Genomic DNA, 18,062 nt, shown 5'->3' on the forward strand with positions numbered 1-18,062 from the left:
GTAAGAAGCATCCAAATAAGAAGTCCAGTTTTCATGACATGCCCAACATCTGTCAGACGTTAAGGCGCAGAGGACTCTTGCAATTATTTCCGCAACAAACTAATACGGCTACACAATCTCTGGAAGCTGCAGAATGGGTGCATACTGAACCTTCAGATTACCATTTAATTCCAATCTGAATGATGCAGGGATCCACATTTGACTCATATTTATATCACAACATCCTCAGAACACATTATTTGGGCACACAGATCCAAGGTATGTCTTAAGATCCATGCACATTCTATGCTGAAGTTGCATGTGCTTTGCTGCAAACACACTGATGTTTGCCAACATGTACTGTGGCAATGTAAAGTAGGAAGAAGAAACAGTTGTGAAAACATGTCAGTCAGTATGAAGTCACATCCCAAACCACAACCCTAGCATGTTTTCAAATGTCTACACTTTCCATGAGCCTTGCTCAGGTGTTCTGAATTTGTCAATAATCCAGAGTGGATTGATATGAAAGTCTGATCAGAGTCTACTCAGCTACACATAAAGAGAGAAACTATGCTGCCAGTACAGTTGTTGTTGATGATGATGTTCAACAAGTATACAACTTTGACAAAAGAAAAAGAGTAAACACAAAAGAAAACAAAAATACAACCACGGACATGAAAGGAATATATATCATTTTTACAGTACTGAGTCTATATATGGTACACTTTTTAATAGACATTCAATGAAAGAGCACTAGCATCTAATTGTAAACACACAGGCAAGATTAAGTCGTGGCTGGAAAAAGTAAAACAGAAAAAATACTAGTTAAAGGAGCTTGCAAAAAAAATCATAATTTGTAGGGGACAATAATAATATGTGGATTACTATTAAGATATGTCCACCAAATGCCCACATAATCTTCAGGCACCTGTGCAATTTTTAAGGCTTTATTAGCGTCCAAATTTAGACTTTCAGATCAACAGACAGAGGCTGTAACTAGGCACAGAAATAATGACATTCTTCTCCCCCTTTTCCTTGCCGATTATGAGTGCTTCTTGGTAGGTGTTTATTGTGGGATCAATGCTGCTGCTCACATGGGCACGTTTTTCACAGCGCCCACACAATGCCATTGCCATCAACATGCCAGCCTGCATTCTCCCTCTTCCATTTAATCTGGATTCCCTCTTTCCATGGGAAACCCAGTAATTAAAAATAAATAAATCAAAACCTGTAACCAACAGCCCCTTTGCAACATCTACACGACCCTTTGGCTATTATTAAGCCCCCCCAAAAAAACCCTGGAAGTGTTTTTATTGGCCATTAGCATTCAAAACGTCTGGACAGGGCCAGTCCTACTATAAGGCTGCCTCAGGTGTCTAATTTGTGCTGTCCTGAAATGCAGGACATCATTAGCTATTCACTTTAACTCTAACTCTCTCTCTCTCTCTCTCTCTCTCTCTCTCTCTCTCTCTCTCTCTCTCTCTCTGTGTGTGTGTGTGTGTGTGTGTGTATGTACAGTGGTACCTCGGGTTAAGTACTAAATTCGTTCTGGAGGTCTGTTCTTAACCTGAAACTGTTCTTAACCTGAAGCACCACTTTAGTTAATGGGGCTTCCTGCTGCTGCCGCGCCACCAGAGCACGATTTTTGTTCTCATCCTGAAGCAAAGTTCTTAACCCGAGGTACTATTTCTGGGTTAGTGGAGTCTGTAACCTGAAGCATATGTAACCTGAGGTACCACTGTATATGTATATATACAGTGCTTTTTTTCTTCTTAAAAAAATGTTTAGGGGTACTCTCATTTTGACTCAAGAAAATCACCAATTTATAGTTCAAATTGGGAAAAATAAATACGGTAATTGGACAAAGGTACAAAGATTCACAAAATGTTTAGGGGCATGCATACCCCTGTGTCTCCCCAGAAAAAAGCACTGGATATATATGTGTGTGTACACACACACATAACAAAAACTCCAGGGAGAGGCACTTGAAGGGTTCTTTGCATCTGGCTCCAAAATGACTTAGTCGGCCATGGCTTGCGGAGGGTGGGCAACCATTTGCTGCTGTGCCTCAGGCGGCAAAAAATATTGAGGGGGGGGGGTGCATCTCACAAGGAACCCAAGCGACGTCGCCGCAGCTGCGCGCGTCAATTTGGTCTCTCCCGTCCCACCTGGGCATATTGGGGGTCCGTTCCCCTCAGCCCCAACTTGCAGAAGACTTTTGAGGGAGAAGCTGCTCGCTAAGCCTTGGGCGCGAGTTGGAGACCAAATGGGTGCGGCGCGGGAGAGGGAGAGACAGAGCGAGCAGTAGCAGCGGGTGCGCGCGCACCCCCCCCCCCCCCGAGAGACCACCGGCAGCATCCCCCAGTTTCGAGCGAGGAGCCCCACCCGGGCGCTCGCTCGCTCGCTCGCTCGCTCTTTCTCTCCCTGTGCGCAAAGGGGTTGCCCGCCTGCGTCCAAGTCTCCTCGGCCGCCCTTTCCCTCGAACAATGAGCAGGGGCCGCGCGCGCCACCACCCACCCCTCCCCTCCTCTCCCGTCCCTCACCGCTTCCCTCCCGCCCACAGCCCGGGACTAGGAGCCGGCGGAAGCAGCAGCAGCAGCTGCGGCAGTTCCCACCCCTCAGCAGCCACACAGAGACACCGGCAGCAGCAGCAGCAGCAAGACGCGGCAACGGCGCCGGGTTTGGTTCAGTATGTCCACCACCGCTCGGCGCCGGCGGCGACCGAGGCTTGCAGCGGCCAGCCAGCAGCAGCGGCTGAGCTTCCCGGGTCTTTAACTTGACCCTCTGCCGCCGCCGCCTCCTTCTCCTGAGGTAGGGGAGGCAATGGTAATGAACTGACCCGGCGGCAGCGGCCAACAACCCAGCCTTCTTCTGCGCTCCCCACTGACGGTAAGGAGCGGCGAGGGAAGCGCGCGCTTTTCTCACCCTGCCGCCCACACACCCGCCGTCCCGGGAGGCGGCGAAGTGACCCAGTCACAACAAACAGCAACAACCAACACAATATTTTCCAAAGGAGTCGAGGGAGAGAGAGAGGCGCTGCTCTTTGCCGAGGGAAGGAGAGGCAGGCAGGAGAGCGCGCGCGCGCGCGCGGTGGAGCCACACAGCGTGCAACCTTCACGGCCATGTGCAAGGAGGGGAGAAGGCGGCGGGGGGGGGGACGGGAGCCGGGGTCAGAAGCGGGAGTCGCCCAGGCAAGGGAGCTGTTTTTTGGGGGGGGGACTAATAATGCAGTGCCACTGAAGTGGGGAGGGCGTGGGAGATAGGAGGAGTTGACAGTTGGGCGGCTGGCAGGCAGCAGGAGGAGCTGGGGGAGGGGGCTGCCTGCGTGTGTATTGGGGGGGGGGAGAGAAGCTGGTTGGCGCGTGCATTAAAAGGACCCGACTCCCCCCCCCCGCCAGTTTCCCTCGAGGAGCAGCGAAGGAGATCTGCTGTCTAAAGCGAAGCTTCGGTTGCTGCTGGGTCTTTGAGGAATTCCTAGAATGTGGTACGTTGCTGGGTTTTCTTACTGCACACCCCTCCCCTCCGTGTGTGTGTGTATATCTCTATATGTGCACGCGAGAATTCTTCGCCAAAGGGAAAGGCGTTCTTTTTTTACCCCCCCCCCCGCTAATGAGGGAGATGCTGCCTTTCTCCCCCCCCCCCCCATGGAACATCGCCGCCCGGGCTTGGCAACAGCAGCACCGGAGCGAGCGAAGTGGCCCCCGGCGCAGCGAGCACACACACACTCTCACACCGAGATTGTGGCAGCTTGCAAAGTGCGTGGGAGATCAGAAGTATTTTGCCCTCTGGCTCTTCGAAGAGAAGTGCGGCCGTTTCTTTCTTCCTCTCTCTCTCTCTCTCTCTCTCTCTCTCTTTTAATAACCCGGCGCTTTTGTGTGCAGGGAAACGCAAGCCTCATTCAAGGAACGGGCTAAGTTGTCCTGCAAATCTCCCAGAGCTTCAGTGATCTTGAACATGAGAACCGGGTGGGAGCCGAGATTGGTTCGACTCCTAATCCCTCTCGTATAAATGCAATTTGAGGAGGGTGTGTGTGTGTGTGTGGTTGTTGTTGTTGTCGTCGTCTTCGTTGAGACCAGTTCCTAAACTATTTTATTTATTTATTTTTGCTAATGTTTAGTGGAGCCCAGCCTTTTTGTGTTTTGTTTCCAGACTTCTGCGGCTTACAGTAGGCAGTGTGGTTATTTATTTATTTATTTATTTAGTGAGACTTGGCTGTTCAAAGAGTTGAATAGATATGTTTAGAGAAGCAGCGCTTTCCAAGAATTTAAATGAGGTCTTTTTTCCTTCTTTTTTTAATGGCTTTCCAGGACTTTTCTATTAGCTCTCGTTGTTTTCTCTGGCTGACCTTTCGGTAGTTTAGCAACTGCACTGAATTTTAAGACAGAAGTATATGGCCACACAAACATTTTGTTGTGCGTCTTTTGTTTGTTTTTCTGTGCAACTGGAAATATTTATCACAGTCACCATGGTGGGAAATATTTGCATTTAACAATATGATTTACAGTTATAATAAAAACAATAACAATATGCTCTAATACCAGCTTTTCCTTCAATCAGATGTTTTGTGTTTTCATAAAGTGTTTATGTGTTTTAGAATGGTATAGTCGAATTACAAGGACAGAAATTATTTAGATTGCGAGCCTTGTTACTTACATGCTTATGATTGCACTGAGGTCACAGGTTACATGACTGTTCACATGTTTCACTGAACACAGAGACATACTGTCTCCACACATGTACAAGTGTTTGTTCATTTGCACAGTTAGACTGATATGTACAGAGACTGTACACTGGTTGAATATTGCATGTGAATTGCTGAATGAGTGTGCAGCTTAACTATCTCTGTATTTGTACATTGAATGTCCATCTAGACATGTTTACTCAAAAGTAAGCCCCATTGAATTCAATGATCTTTACTTCCAGCCATAGTTTCTGATTTCAAGCATTTGCACTTCAATCCTAAACACTTTGACTTTGAAACAGTTTCTATTGATGAGAGTAGTTTTGTTGAGAATACATTATATGGAAATAAACTTCCCTGAAATTAATGGGTTTCATTGCAAGTGAAACTACTCACGTTTTAAGGCTCAGTTAGCACCTTGGGGGGTATCTCTGTGTGTAAAATTAAACCAGGATTTCTTCCAAGAAGAACCATTGCACTGTTGCTTTTTAATAGTTGAAGAAAATAGCTCAGATAATTTTTGAGGAATCATTTCAAGTGACGGGGGAAAGTGTATTCTAATTTTAGAACTGAACTCTTTCTTTTTCAAGAAAATGCCAATCACTTCACTAAAATGCCTGGGAGTTTAAAGTTGAAATTGGACATGGAAATAGCTAGTACTCAGCAGAAGTGCTTTGAATCTTCAGAGACGATTTGCCATGATTGGGGCTGAGTTAAAGAACCTGTAGAAAAATCACATGCTGTGAATGTGTGGACTACTTTGCAAGAGGTTTTCCCCTCAGAGCTCATAAACCGCACAACTAAGGGAAACTGTGTGATGCATGCATGAATGGTAAGATTTCATTGTGTAGCATTGCACTGCAAGTTAGGAATGGAAGTCATTCTGCGCAGTATCTGGATGTGCAGACAAGATATGAGCTGTAAATACACTTGGGTGCACCTGCATTTCTATCCTACCTTTCCTCTCGGGAGCTCAAGGCACAGTGTAAATGGTCCTCCCTTTTATTCTCACAGCAACCCTGGGAGGTAGGCTAGGCTGAGAAACAAGAGGTCCAAGTCACCCACTGGATGGCTCAGTATGGATTTGAAACTGGGTGTTCCAAGTCTTAAACGTTAGACTACGTTCTACAGATGTAGGTAGCCCTGGTCTATATTAAAGATGGTTGATGGGAGCAACTGTATAATTTTGGTATAAAAGTTTGGGTCAGAGCTTCGAGATAGGAGGTCTTATATTCGATAAACTTTGTAGGAGAAAGCCCTATGAACCTTTTGATCATACACAGTTTATGATATTTGCATTTCACCCAGTAGTTCCAGTGGTACCTTGGGTTACATACGCTTCAGGTTACATAGGCTAACCCAGAAATAGTACCTCGGGTTAAGAACTTTGCTTCAGGATGAGAACAGAAATTGTGCTCCGGTGGCGCGGCAGCAGCAAGAGGCCCCATTACCTAAAGTGGTGCTTCAGGTTAAGAACAGTTTCAGGTTAAGAACGGACCTCTGGAACAAATTAAGTACTTAACCCGAGGTACCACTGTATGTGGAAAGCAGATTTATAAGATGTGTGAACTGTCGAATCTTATGTTTCAGAATTTCTGTGAACTTGAGGTAGAAGACCTGTGAGATCAGTATCATGAATCGCCCGCCCGCCCAATAAATATAGTATTAGAGCCTATAGCATTGTGAGATACTATCAAGGTCAGGTTGCACATCAAGACGATTGGTGTCATATATGTACTTCCATTTTATGAATGTTGTTTACCAGTAATAATGGTATCTTTATGCATTTGCATGGATGCATGTTGCTTCTGGAAGTATACACGATGCATTTGTTTATGCATATAGTGCAAGGCATACTCCTGTAGGGGCAGTGTTTTGTACATAAACTTTATATAACCTTTCAAGTCTGGGTGACTTCAACAAGGATCTGCCCTCTGCCTCCTCGTTCTGAGGGATCAATACTTAATTTTTAGTTAACATGTACTAAGTACACTGGAACACGAACGCAAGATACAAGGTTTTTCTTCTTTGCAAAGATTTTCAGTGGAAGACCGTATATTTTCATTTGTGTATCTTAGGACTCATTCACACATGCATGTTGACTCGTTGACTGTAACACTGTGATGACCGGCATGTCTGAATCACAGATTCATGTCCATTCACATGCTTACAAGAGTAAGCAAGCACTGAATGTACAGTGGTACCTCGGGTTACATACGCTTCAGGTTACATACGCTTCAGGTTACAGACTCCACTAACCCAGAAATAGTACCTCAGGTTAAGAACTTTGCTTCAGGATGAGAACAGAAATCGTGCTCTGGCGGCGCAGCGGCAGCGGGAAGTCCTATTAGCTAAAGTGGTGCTTCAGGTTAAGAACGGACCTCCGGAACAAATTAAGTACTTAACCCAAGGTACTGTGGGTTAAACCACAGAGCGTAGGGCTTGCCAATCAGAAGGTCAGCGGTTCGAATCCCCGCAACGGAGTGAGCTCCCGTTGCTCGGTCCCTGCTCCTGCCAACCTAGCAGTTCAAAAGCATGTCAAAGTGCAAGTAGATAAATAGGTACCGCTCCGGCAGGAAGGTAAACAGCATTTCCATGCGCTGTGCTGGTTCGCCAGAAGCAGCTTAGTCATGCTGGCCACATGACCCGGAAGCTGTACACCGGCTCCCTTGGCCAATAAAGCGAGATGAGCACCGCAACACCAGAATCGGTCACGACTGGACCTAATGGTCAGGGGTCCCTTTACCTTTACCACTGTACATGAGTGAAACTAGAACTCTTAGTTACAGTATGAGACACTCAGTGTTTATATAATTTGTTCTAATGCATGAACTCTGGTTTCAGAGAGCATCCATGTTTGTAGAGGGTCACAAGGATCTACATGGAGGTGTGATGTTATGCTAAACTACTAAACATATTTGAGAGCAAATAACGTTTGTGGCAATTTTTTCCTGGGGTGAGAGGTATATGCAGAAACAACAGGTCTTTGTGAACAGCTTGATTGACTCCACTGACCAGTGGAACTGACCTCTGGTTGGAAAGGGATGATGAGAAGTTACTTGCTGAACTTGGCAGAAGGGAGAGCAGGAAACTTGGCATGGTGCAATGTACTCAATGGAATTGGCATGGACAGCATCGATAGGAAAAGGAACATGGGAGGTTTTGATTTAAGTAAAGAAACCTAAACCCATTTTCTTTAGGTGGATACTACTTAATCGTTGTAGGGACGCGGGTGGCGCTGTGGGTTAAACCACAGAGCCTAGGACTTGCCAATCAGAAGGTTGGCAGTTCGAATCCCCGCAACGGGGTGAGCTCCTGTTGCTCAGTCCCTGCTCCTGCCAACCTAGCAGTTCAAAAGCACATCAAAGTGCAAGTAGATAAATAGGAACCGCTCTGGCGGGAAGGTAAACAGCATTTCTGTGCACTGCTCTGGTTTGCCAGAAGCGGCTTAGTCATGCTGGCCACATGACCCAGAAGCTGTACGCCGGCTCCCTTGGCCAATAAAGCGAGATGAGCGCCGCAACCCCAGGCCACGACTGGACCTAATGGTCAGGGTCCCTTTACCTTTACCTTTACTTAATCGTTTTAGTTCTATTAAGGAGTCTGTGCCACACACCCTTTCTGTAGCAATGCTGTTGTCCCTTCTCATGGTGGTAAAGTGTACCTGAAGTGATTTGAAGAACCAAGGTTTTATATTTTATTTTAGCAACGAGTTTCGGTAATTTAACAGGGTTTCATGATATGGTGGTTTAGACTTCAAACCGTTTCACTGCCTCTGGGTCTGAACTGAAGCAGTGCTGGGACAGCATGTGGATATTGGTTTTGCCTTCTTTGTTTACTTGTTCCTGCAGGTGTGGAATAAGATCTGAGTCTTTGCTTTTCATTTCTTTAAGAGTACACACTGGCCCAGTTCACACATAACACTAAGCCTAACAATGGCTTAGAGCAAACAAGAGAATGTATGGATTCTCAGAAAATCTGCCTTCCCTGATACCCAGGCCTTAGCCATGGTTTGGCTTAGCATTATGTCTGAACCCATGCTCATAGTTTTGTCTTGCTTCAGAGCAACTGCGAATGGTAAACCAAAAAGAAACCTTGATTGCAGCTTCTGATTTGTCTGAAGTGAGGCAAACCATGAGCCTGGATTCAGGCATAATGCAAAGCCAAACCATGGCTTAGGACCTTAAGTGTATTAAGTGCAGTGGCAGCAGGACCAGGGGAGGAGTGCAGTGTCTGTGATTTTCACTCTGAGCACCTGCATGTTTGCTCATTCACACTAAGTCATGGCTTGACTTGGCGTTAGGTGGGAACTGGGTCATTGTGCACTTGCTAATGAAAGTTATCTTATAGAGCAGCATTTTCCATGCATAGATATAGTTGACAATATTATAGTTGGTGCTAAAATTGCTGCAGGGGACAAGAACTCTGCTAATCCCCGTATTTCTGAATACTATACCTCAGATTTAAGGCAAAGATTGCACCATTTTCAAATACCTGCATGGCTGCTTTTCTGTGCTGAGTGGTACTGGTTGTCTCTTGAACTGGTAGTTCTTGAGCCTTGGTTATGTTTGTCAATAATGTATTTCAGAAACGTCAGAAAGCAGTTCTGTGTTTATTACTGCTATGTTAAAAGATACCCAAAACACTTTTTTTTTTTTCCAAATTAGAGGCCTTTCTTTCTGACAAGTGCTTGGCTGCCCTCCTTATCTTCCTTAGAAAACATTTCCCCAAATATTACATCCTTATTGGCAATTTTTGGACTTTAGCATTACCCAGAAGGCTCCCTCATGATTCGGCAGTGAGATAAATGAACTCGGAGCACACAGACCTCATCCTTTATGAGGCTAAGATGTAGTTCTGTGTTTGCTAGATGGTGCAGCCAATTACCAGGCATTCCTTTCCTATGCTTCCTCTTGGTCGCAGGGAGAGAGCTTCCTATTACTTTAAAAACTTGTCCCTGTAGTATACTGACATAGGTATGCATCCATAACGAAAGGTAGGCAGATATCAAAGCTCTTGGAGGACCAGGTTTCAAGGCTAGCACCTGACAGATAAGTAGAGTTGTGGATTCCAGTTTCCAAAAGGTGTTGTTTACTAACTGAATGGCAGGGTGTAGTTTGGAAGGTGTGACTGTGTCACAGAGATGGAGCACACCTGCTAAAACTGTTCCCTGCTACAGAGATTTTGAAGAACAGGGACTTCTTTCATGTCACAAATTGGCAGCAATGCCAGGGAAAATCTGTTCTTTTGCAGTAGTTCACCTCAAACATGTATCTATGGTTAACATTATGCTATGTATGTGTTGAACACTTTCCCAAAGACATAATCGAATCTGCAAGAAACAGTGAGGGGAAGGGACTTGACCATGAATGTTGGTGTCAATAGATTGACTCTTTGCTCAAAAAAAAAATGCTAACGCCTTTGTCAAAGGTCTTTGATCCAGTGAGCGTTAACATAAATAGTTACAACCACTTTGCAATTGCTTTGTTGAAAAATGGTAAAGAAAATAAAAACCACTGTTGGTATACTTTCAACAGGTTTTGCTTTTATAAGTCAGTGTAAAATTCACTGCACATTTTTAACATGCATGAGAAGAATGGGGGAGAAGGGATGGCTGGGAAGGAATTAAAACACAAAATGTGGTGCCTTCCGCTTGTCTTTCCACAAAATGTTATAATAGTCTTCCACAACTTGGTTAATTTGTTTTGTAAATGGCTTGTTAGGTATCATGTGATCTTTGTCTGGTTTAATTATCAGAGATCATCATGGCAGTCTATATATGCCATTGAGCTACAATAATTCTATTCAGCCCCTAAAATGAGCATTTATTTGTTTAGGAACAAGCTTGTACATAATGCACCATAAACTTTAAACCTTTCTCATCCTTAATTGTTGCAGTTTTGGTACATACAATTAAAGTGTGTGGGAGAGGGAGTTTGTTTTGCACTACTTAAAAGAAAAGAAAGATAAATGCCACTGGATGTAATTTTTGAAGCTGTGTTATTTAAACAAATATTTTGTAGTTAATTATACACTATACTACATATTTAGGAGCTACAGCACGGTTTCCTGGAACTTGAGTTATTTATAACTATAGTGGGTTTCTCAAAATAATCAAGTGAGGTTCCCATCTTTCAGGCTCAGATACGTTTATTTGAAATCATGTTTGCTAAAAAGTCAGGTATCTTTATTCTTTCTCTCTCTCCCTTTGCCGCACTCTGCTATGACTACGGCAGCAGTCCTATGCACATTTACGTGGGAGTAAGTTCTGCTGAAATCAGTGGGGCTTCAGATTTTACATGCATGGTAAGAAAAAATACCCAATATGGTACTCTGCAGATAAAAGCAACCCTAGTTGGTAGTGACATGTATCAAGCTGTATGGAACAAAATAAACAGGCTGTAATCAGCAAAATTTTGAGGGTGTACAAAGCTAAATCACCTTCTCAAAAAAAAAAAAAAAATGGGGGAGAGGGTGATATTTGGACCCCACGCCCAATGTTGTCACTAAGTTTGCACCTTCATACTGCCACATATTACTTCTAGATCTGGGCGATACATCAATATATCGTCCAAAACCGGTTCAAAGTCCATATCGTGATATCGGTTTCATATTTTTTGACCGGGCAATATATTGCAAATCATGGTGTGTTTGTGTATGTGTGCTATGCAAAAATCATCATGCGGGAAAAACTGTGAAGCCAGCTAATGCCTCTACAGAGCTCCATCCTTACTTCCTCATGATATATCAGTATATTGCGATGTTTAGCTGGTGATATATTGTGATGTATGCTGTAGATTTGGGTTTGTGTAATATGTGTGTTTGTGCACAAAGATGCAGATAAACTCATGAGTTCTTGAATATATGGATCTTTGTCCCATTGTAAAGCTGGGTGTTTTATTTTTTATTTTAGTTTTTGATACTTAGTTTTTATTATTTGTTTGTTTGTTTAACTTGCATTCTGCGTTCCTCCCAAAGGTGCCCAGTGTAGCAAACACATTTGCAACAAAAAGCGATGTAACTAAAAAAACAAAAACATATGGATACATTAAAAAAACTTAAAAGCATTTAAAAACAATAAACGGGGGAAATGTTGAACAAAATTTTAAAGCGGCAGATTGTTGTGTCTGGATAGGCCAGCTGAAAGAGAAAGGTTTCCAGCAAGCATCTTAAACGGTGAAGTGAGGGTTCCTGCCTATCATCAAGAAGCAAGGAGTTCCCGTGCTTCACTGATGTGGTCCAAAGGAAAGCAGAGCAATGCATTTTGCCAGAAGGAGGTGTACAAGTTGCTATCCAACCACCTTAGGGACTCTAATCCAGATTTGTGTAGGGTTCACTTCTCAGCTTTTTCTTTTCCCGGAGAAATAATGGATCAGAGATATGCTTCCTAGATGGGCTACCTTCCGGGTAGACCAGCCCCCATCTGCCCCTCACTTCCCTCACCACAGCATGTCCATAAAACTGCCTTCTTGACCATTGGACCAAGTATTGGTCTCATCTGCTTGATCTGTTGACGTCTGTCTTCACATGCGGGGGAGGTTCCTAACTCACCAAGGGTTTGAGACCCATCAGCTACCCTCACCTGGTTCAGCCAGCCAGTTGGAGCCATTCCCAGAGTGTGGCCACTGTGTCATCCTGACAGCTTCTTGGAGCCACAGGTGAGAGCTGAGTGGAGGGTGAGGACTAAAGGTGGACAAACTACACCAGAAGGAACATGGTGTCCCCCACCAGATGTACTACCCCTCCCCTAACATCCCATACCCCCCAACCCCCCTGAATATATAAATATATAGAGAGAGTGGGGGAGTTTCTCAGGATGTCATAGACTTCATTGATGCTTTATATTTTTAAAGATCAGTTATTGGTGTGGTTACAAAGACTCCCTCCCCATGCCGTGAACAAGAGTTTTTACAATCAACCTTCAAGGTGAATTTCATGGTTAGGGGTCTTGTCCCCTCACAAAGAATTCAGGCCCAAGTGCAATTTATTTACTCTTAAAAACTGAGCTGCACTGTTACAGTTTTATCTGCCCAAAAAACATCTTTATCCCACCTTTCTGCTAAGAGTGGCCTCCGAGAAGGTTTACAGATTCAATTTTAAAGCCATCAAATGACAAAAACTAATTAAAAGTTCCAGATCTCCATATCTTTCCAAACCTCCAAACCTTGATGTAATTATCCTTAAAGAGATTACTATTCCTATTTGTTAATCAGATACCCAGATATTTTGTTTTGTTCACTATTGCCAGACCTGATGTTTCCTGTAAATAATCTCTTTCCTGTGTTGACATGTTTTTTGCTAGCAAGTTGGTCTTACTTTTATTTAATTCGAATCCTGCGACCTTTCCAAATTCTGATATTCTTTCTGAAAAAGTTGGCACATTTTCCACTGGATCTTCAGTTGTTGTTATCAAGTCATCTGCGAAGGCCTTTATCTTATGCGATTTCCCCCGAACAGTTATACCCTTTATTTCTTTGTCTTTTCTAATTGCGATCATTAAGAATTCCAAAACCATTATAAACAGTAGGGGCGAAAGAGGACAACCTTGTCTAGTCCCTTTATTTATTCTGATTTCCTATGTCATCTCGTTGTTGATAATTAACTTAGCTCTTTGTTCTTTGTATATTGCCTCTATGCCCCTGCTGAAATTTTCTCCAACTCCTGTCCTCTTCAATGATCTTTTCATAAACTTCCAAGAGACACCATCGAAAGCCTTCTCCATGTCGATTAGCATTAAGATAGCATTTTTAGCCGATCCTATTTCTAAGTACTCCAAAATATCAGTAATATTCCTTGTATTGTTATGCATGTGTCGACCCAGTAGAAAGCCTGATTGGTCTCTGTTTATTACTTAATTTAGTATTTTTTTTAACCTATCAGCCAGAATGCTCGCAAATATTTTATAATCATTGTTTAATAGAGATATAGGTCTGTAATTGTTTGCTGACGTTCTATCTGTTCCTTGTTTGGGTATCAGCGTGATATACGCTTCTTCCCAGGACTTCGGTATTTTCCCTTCTTTCAATATACCATTTAGTATAATTTTCATTGGTTCCAATAGCACATCTTCTAATTTAATTAAAATTATCATTACTAGGTAGAATATCTGTGGTTAAAATGAGCATCCTGCCCAGGATGATATTCTTATTTCAAATGATACCAATAATTGGTGGGGTAGGATGCTTTAAACAATGGGGGGGGGGAATCTAACCAAATTTATTTGGCAATATAAAACATCGAAAATTAAATTACTAAAAGATAGTAAAAACACAGGTTTGTCATTACCTGACTTAAATTTATACTATGATGCAGCATTCTTCATGTGGTTGAAAGAATGGCTAACATTAGAAAATGGTGACCTATTGGATTTGGAGGGGGTTGATAATTGTTTTGGATGGCACGCTTACCTAGGGTATGAGAAAGTGAAGGTGCACAGAGGTTTCCTTAATCAGGTCATAAGAAAATCATTATACAAAACTTGGGAGAAATACAAAGAACTTTTAGAACCCAAAGTACCCTGGTGGCTGTCACCCATAGAATTGTTAACGATTAAGAAGAAAAACATAGGAACAAATTGGGCCAGCTATAGGGATTTGCTAGAAGAGAAGAATAATAAACTAAAATTAAAGGATTATGAAGAAATGAAACACCACCTAACAGGGTGGATTCAATATCACCAGCTACCAGTAATCGATATCAATATCACCAGTAATTTTAATAAAGACAAAAGAAATAAAGGATTTGTGACAGAAGTCTCACTATTGGACAAAATTTTATTACAAAGCAAAGTAAAAGTAATTTCTAAAATGTGCAGATTATTGTTAGAACGGGAGGTTAAAAACAAACAAATTAAAGAAGTAATGGTAAAATGGGCCACATTCAGATAACACAATGGGAAAAACTTTTGAGGACAAACTGGAAGTTCACAGCATGTGAAGCTATAAAAGAAAATATGATAAAGATGTTCTTTAGGTGGTATTTGACACCTACAAAAATCTGTAAAATGCAGAAAACTAAATCCAACTTATGCTGGAGGTGCAACCGATCAGAAGGCCCGCTTATACACATGTGGTGGCAATGGGAAAAAGTTAAGGGCTTCTGGGACTTGATTTTTGAAGAAAATCTTTAGATATAATTGGGGGGGGGGGGGGACAGAAGCCTTCTTGCTTGGATTAACTGATACAGATATACCCAGAGAAGACAAAAATCTATTTTTGTATGCTGTGGCGGCAGCTAGAATCCTGATCGCAAAAAAATGGAAAAAAAGAAACAATTCCATCTAAATGAGAATGGCAAGATTCATTTACATTGAACTAGCCAGGCTGACAGACATGATCAGGGGCCACAGCAAACAAAAACTTCAGAAAGACTAGGGAAAATATAGTGATTATCTGAAGAAGCAATGCCTGCAAATTACTTCTTGGACTTGTTTTAATTAACTTCTGTAAACTGATGTGGGACGTGGGTGGCGCTGTGGGTTAAACCACAAAGCCTAGAACTTGCCGATCAGAAGGTTGGCAGTTTGAATCCCCGCGACGGGGTGAGCGCCTGTTGCTTGGTCCCTTCTCCTGCCAACCTAGCAGTTCAAAAGCATGTCAAAGTGCAAGTAGATAAATAGGTACCACTCCTGCGGGAAGGTAAACGGCGTTTCCGTGCGCTGCTCTGGTTCGCCAGAAGCGGCTTAGTCATGCTGGCCACATGACCTGGAAGCTGTACGCTGGCTCCCTCGGCCAATAAAGTGAGATGAGCGCCGCAACCCCAGAGTTGGCCACGACTGGACCTAATGGTCAGGGGTCCCTTTACCTTTAAACTGATGTACGGTTAGAATAAAGACAATCAAAATGGAAAGTAAGTTTAAAAAGAAGATTAAAGAAAGCAGATTACTATGGTTGATATTAGACGCGCGTAGAGGACGAAGGAAGTCAACAAAGAAAATAGAATCAAATTTAGGTTAATACATCTCTTTATTTTTTGAGATACGTTCTTTTTTTCTTATTTGTTCTTTTTTTCTGTTTTTATTTTCACGTTTATATATTATTTGTATTTTGTTTGTAATATATTGTATGTCTATGTGTTGTTTTCTCTATGTTTGTCAGCATATAAATAAACTATATATACAAAAGAAACCACTAATTAAATGTTTAAGTGAATACAAGAAATAAAAAGACATTTTAAACGACCGGCGTGAAACAAAATGAATTGTGCACTAAGTATTGTTAAAAGCACAGGCAAAATAGGACAGACTTTACCTGGCACCTAAAAATAGTAACAGTGTTACCAGGCAAAGTCACAGTTTGGGTAATACCAGTCCCTGTGTCCACCCATTAATTCTCTGATGGTGGGAATATACAATTCTAGCAGACATTTAATTGGCTGACAGGCTCCTAGGACAGCAGTTGGTCCTTTAGCATGGTACAAACCGCTTAAACCTTTGCGGTATGGTGAATGTGGGGTTTTTTGCCACTTCTGCAGGATATTGCAATATAGATGTGAGAATACAAACGTTAACATTTCAAACACCACCGTGATAGTAATAATAATTTATCTTAATACTTAGGTGCTCAAGTAATTACTTTGTTCCTGTTCTCTTATGCTCATTGCTTTCATAGGGGGAGAGCTAGGTAGGCAGTATAGAGTATATTGATTCTGCTGGGTCTTGTGTCTGGAGCAGGTCTTCTAACCCCTAACACTGCCTGTCAAAACCATATTATAACAAACCCTGGCTCTGTGTTTGTGATTTCCAAGCATTCATTTCAATTCTAGTGCCAAGCTCCTAAGATACCAACCCTATCCTTGACATATAGCCTGCTGCAGAGATGGGGAACCTGAGCCCCTTCCCCAAGATGATGTTGGCCTCCAACTCCCATCATCCCTGACATTGGAGCAGTGTATCCAGCACAAAGTGCAAAGAGTAAGTATGCACTAAGGGCTGCTTCTGTACTGCTGCCATTGGTGAAAGCAGTGGGGAGTGCAGCCATTTTGAGCTGGGGAAACACCACATGTTCCGTCCTCTTCATTCCTCTTGTAGACCATTCATAAGGTGTCCTATCTTTCAGGATGAAAGCTGGGGCATCTGCAGCAGAACGAACAAACAACATGGAGAGCACACCAGTGTGTACGGGATGTGTGAGTATTATATTAATGACTACTTTGTCCTCCCCCAGCAAACATCAGTGGAAGGCAGAGCTAGTCTGCAGGTGTCTCCCTTTCTCGAGACCTCACTCATGAGCCCCTAATGAACCCCTGGTCATTATACCTTTTGGTTACAGCTGTTACCCATTATGCATTTTCATGTACATGTTTCTCACGTCTCTCCACAGGCAACCAGGCAAGCATCCAACACAAGCAGAGGAAAGGATGTTCCTCGCTTCTAGTCCAGTGCCCAGTGGAAGACCAGTTGCTCCTCTGGGAGATTGCTCTGGTACCTTTCTATAGAGTGCATGGTACACAGTATTTAGCAAATGCAGCATGGACCTGAGATGATGATGGAATGAGCTGTCTGGTGTGCAACTGTCGCAGGTACAGGAACCCTGCTGCCCTAAATCTCCATGTTGTGATACAGTTTAATAAAAAAGCCACGACTGTTTCATCTGTGTCTTGTCTTCACGTTACTTTATTTATTTAGAGCGTTTATATACCACTTGATCAAAAAGAAAATCTCCAAGAAGTTTACAAACAAAATCATAGAGAAGATGTGAGTAAAATCTGTTACGGAAAAGGAGCAATGCAGCAGCGAGCTGCAGCTGGCTGGAAAGCCAAACAGGATGTTGATGTTTGGGACTGTACCATGGGAACGAAGGGACAGTCTACTCACTGTACTGAGCACCGGATGTTAGCTCAGAGTGTCATCTGACCTGTACTGGAAGTACAGGGGTGGAGTCTCTCTCTCTGCTGTTGGTGTATGGAGAGTGCAGACGTGTTTCTCTGTACTGCTGCAAAGACAGAAATAAAGGCATGAAAATACATTTCTGTCTGTCTCTTTCCCCTCCGTGGGAAAGGCAGGGAGGAGGGAGGAGTGGTGTGTTCTTCTCACGTTTGAGGAGGATCGCCGATAGAGACCTCGCCTGTATCCTGCCGGGAGTCGCAGACAGGGAGGTCAACAAGGAAATCACGCCGGGTGCCTGGAGAGTGGCACATTCCTCTGACTAGGCCAAGAGATTTCCTGACAAACGAATTGGAAACAAATAGACACACACATCATTATTAAAGATGAGGGCGGCTCTGCAAGCTATTGTGGCCAAACCACACCCACCTGGCCTACACCTGACGTCATATATGACATCAAGTGTGTGGCAGGTAAAGTCACACCTGGGACAAATGGGGTTTGCAGGGACTGCTGGTTGGTTGGTTGGTTTGGCTGCCCCTATGAAAACTTTGAAGACACTCTGAAGCCCTGACTATC

At 43.2% G+C, this 18,062-nt stretch overlaps 1 long non-coding RNA gene across 1 annotated transcript; it reads left to right on the plus strand.

Moving 5' to 3' along the window:
* Nucleotides 1-3,286: 3,286 nt before the first annotated feature.
* LOC309367859 lies at nt 3,287-17,246 on the plus strand. Its single transcript, XR_014167384.1, has 4 exons — nt 3,287-3,463; nt 16,424-16,571; nt 16,717-16,786; nt 16,981-17,246. It is a non-coding gene; the product is annotated as an uncharacterized lncRNA (long non-coding RNA).
* Nucleotides 17,247-18,062: the final 816 nt, after the last annotated feature.

The sequence above is a fragment of the Podarcis melisellensis genome (assembly GCF_964234715.1).
Source record: "Podarcis melisellensis genome assembly, chromosome: 4".
NCBI classification, from domain to species: Eukaryota; Metazoa; Chordata; class Lepidosauria; order Squamata; family Lacertidae; genus Podarcis; species Podarcis melisellensis.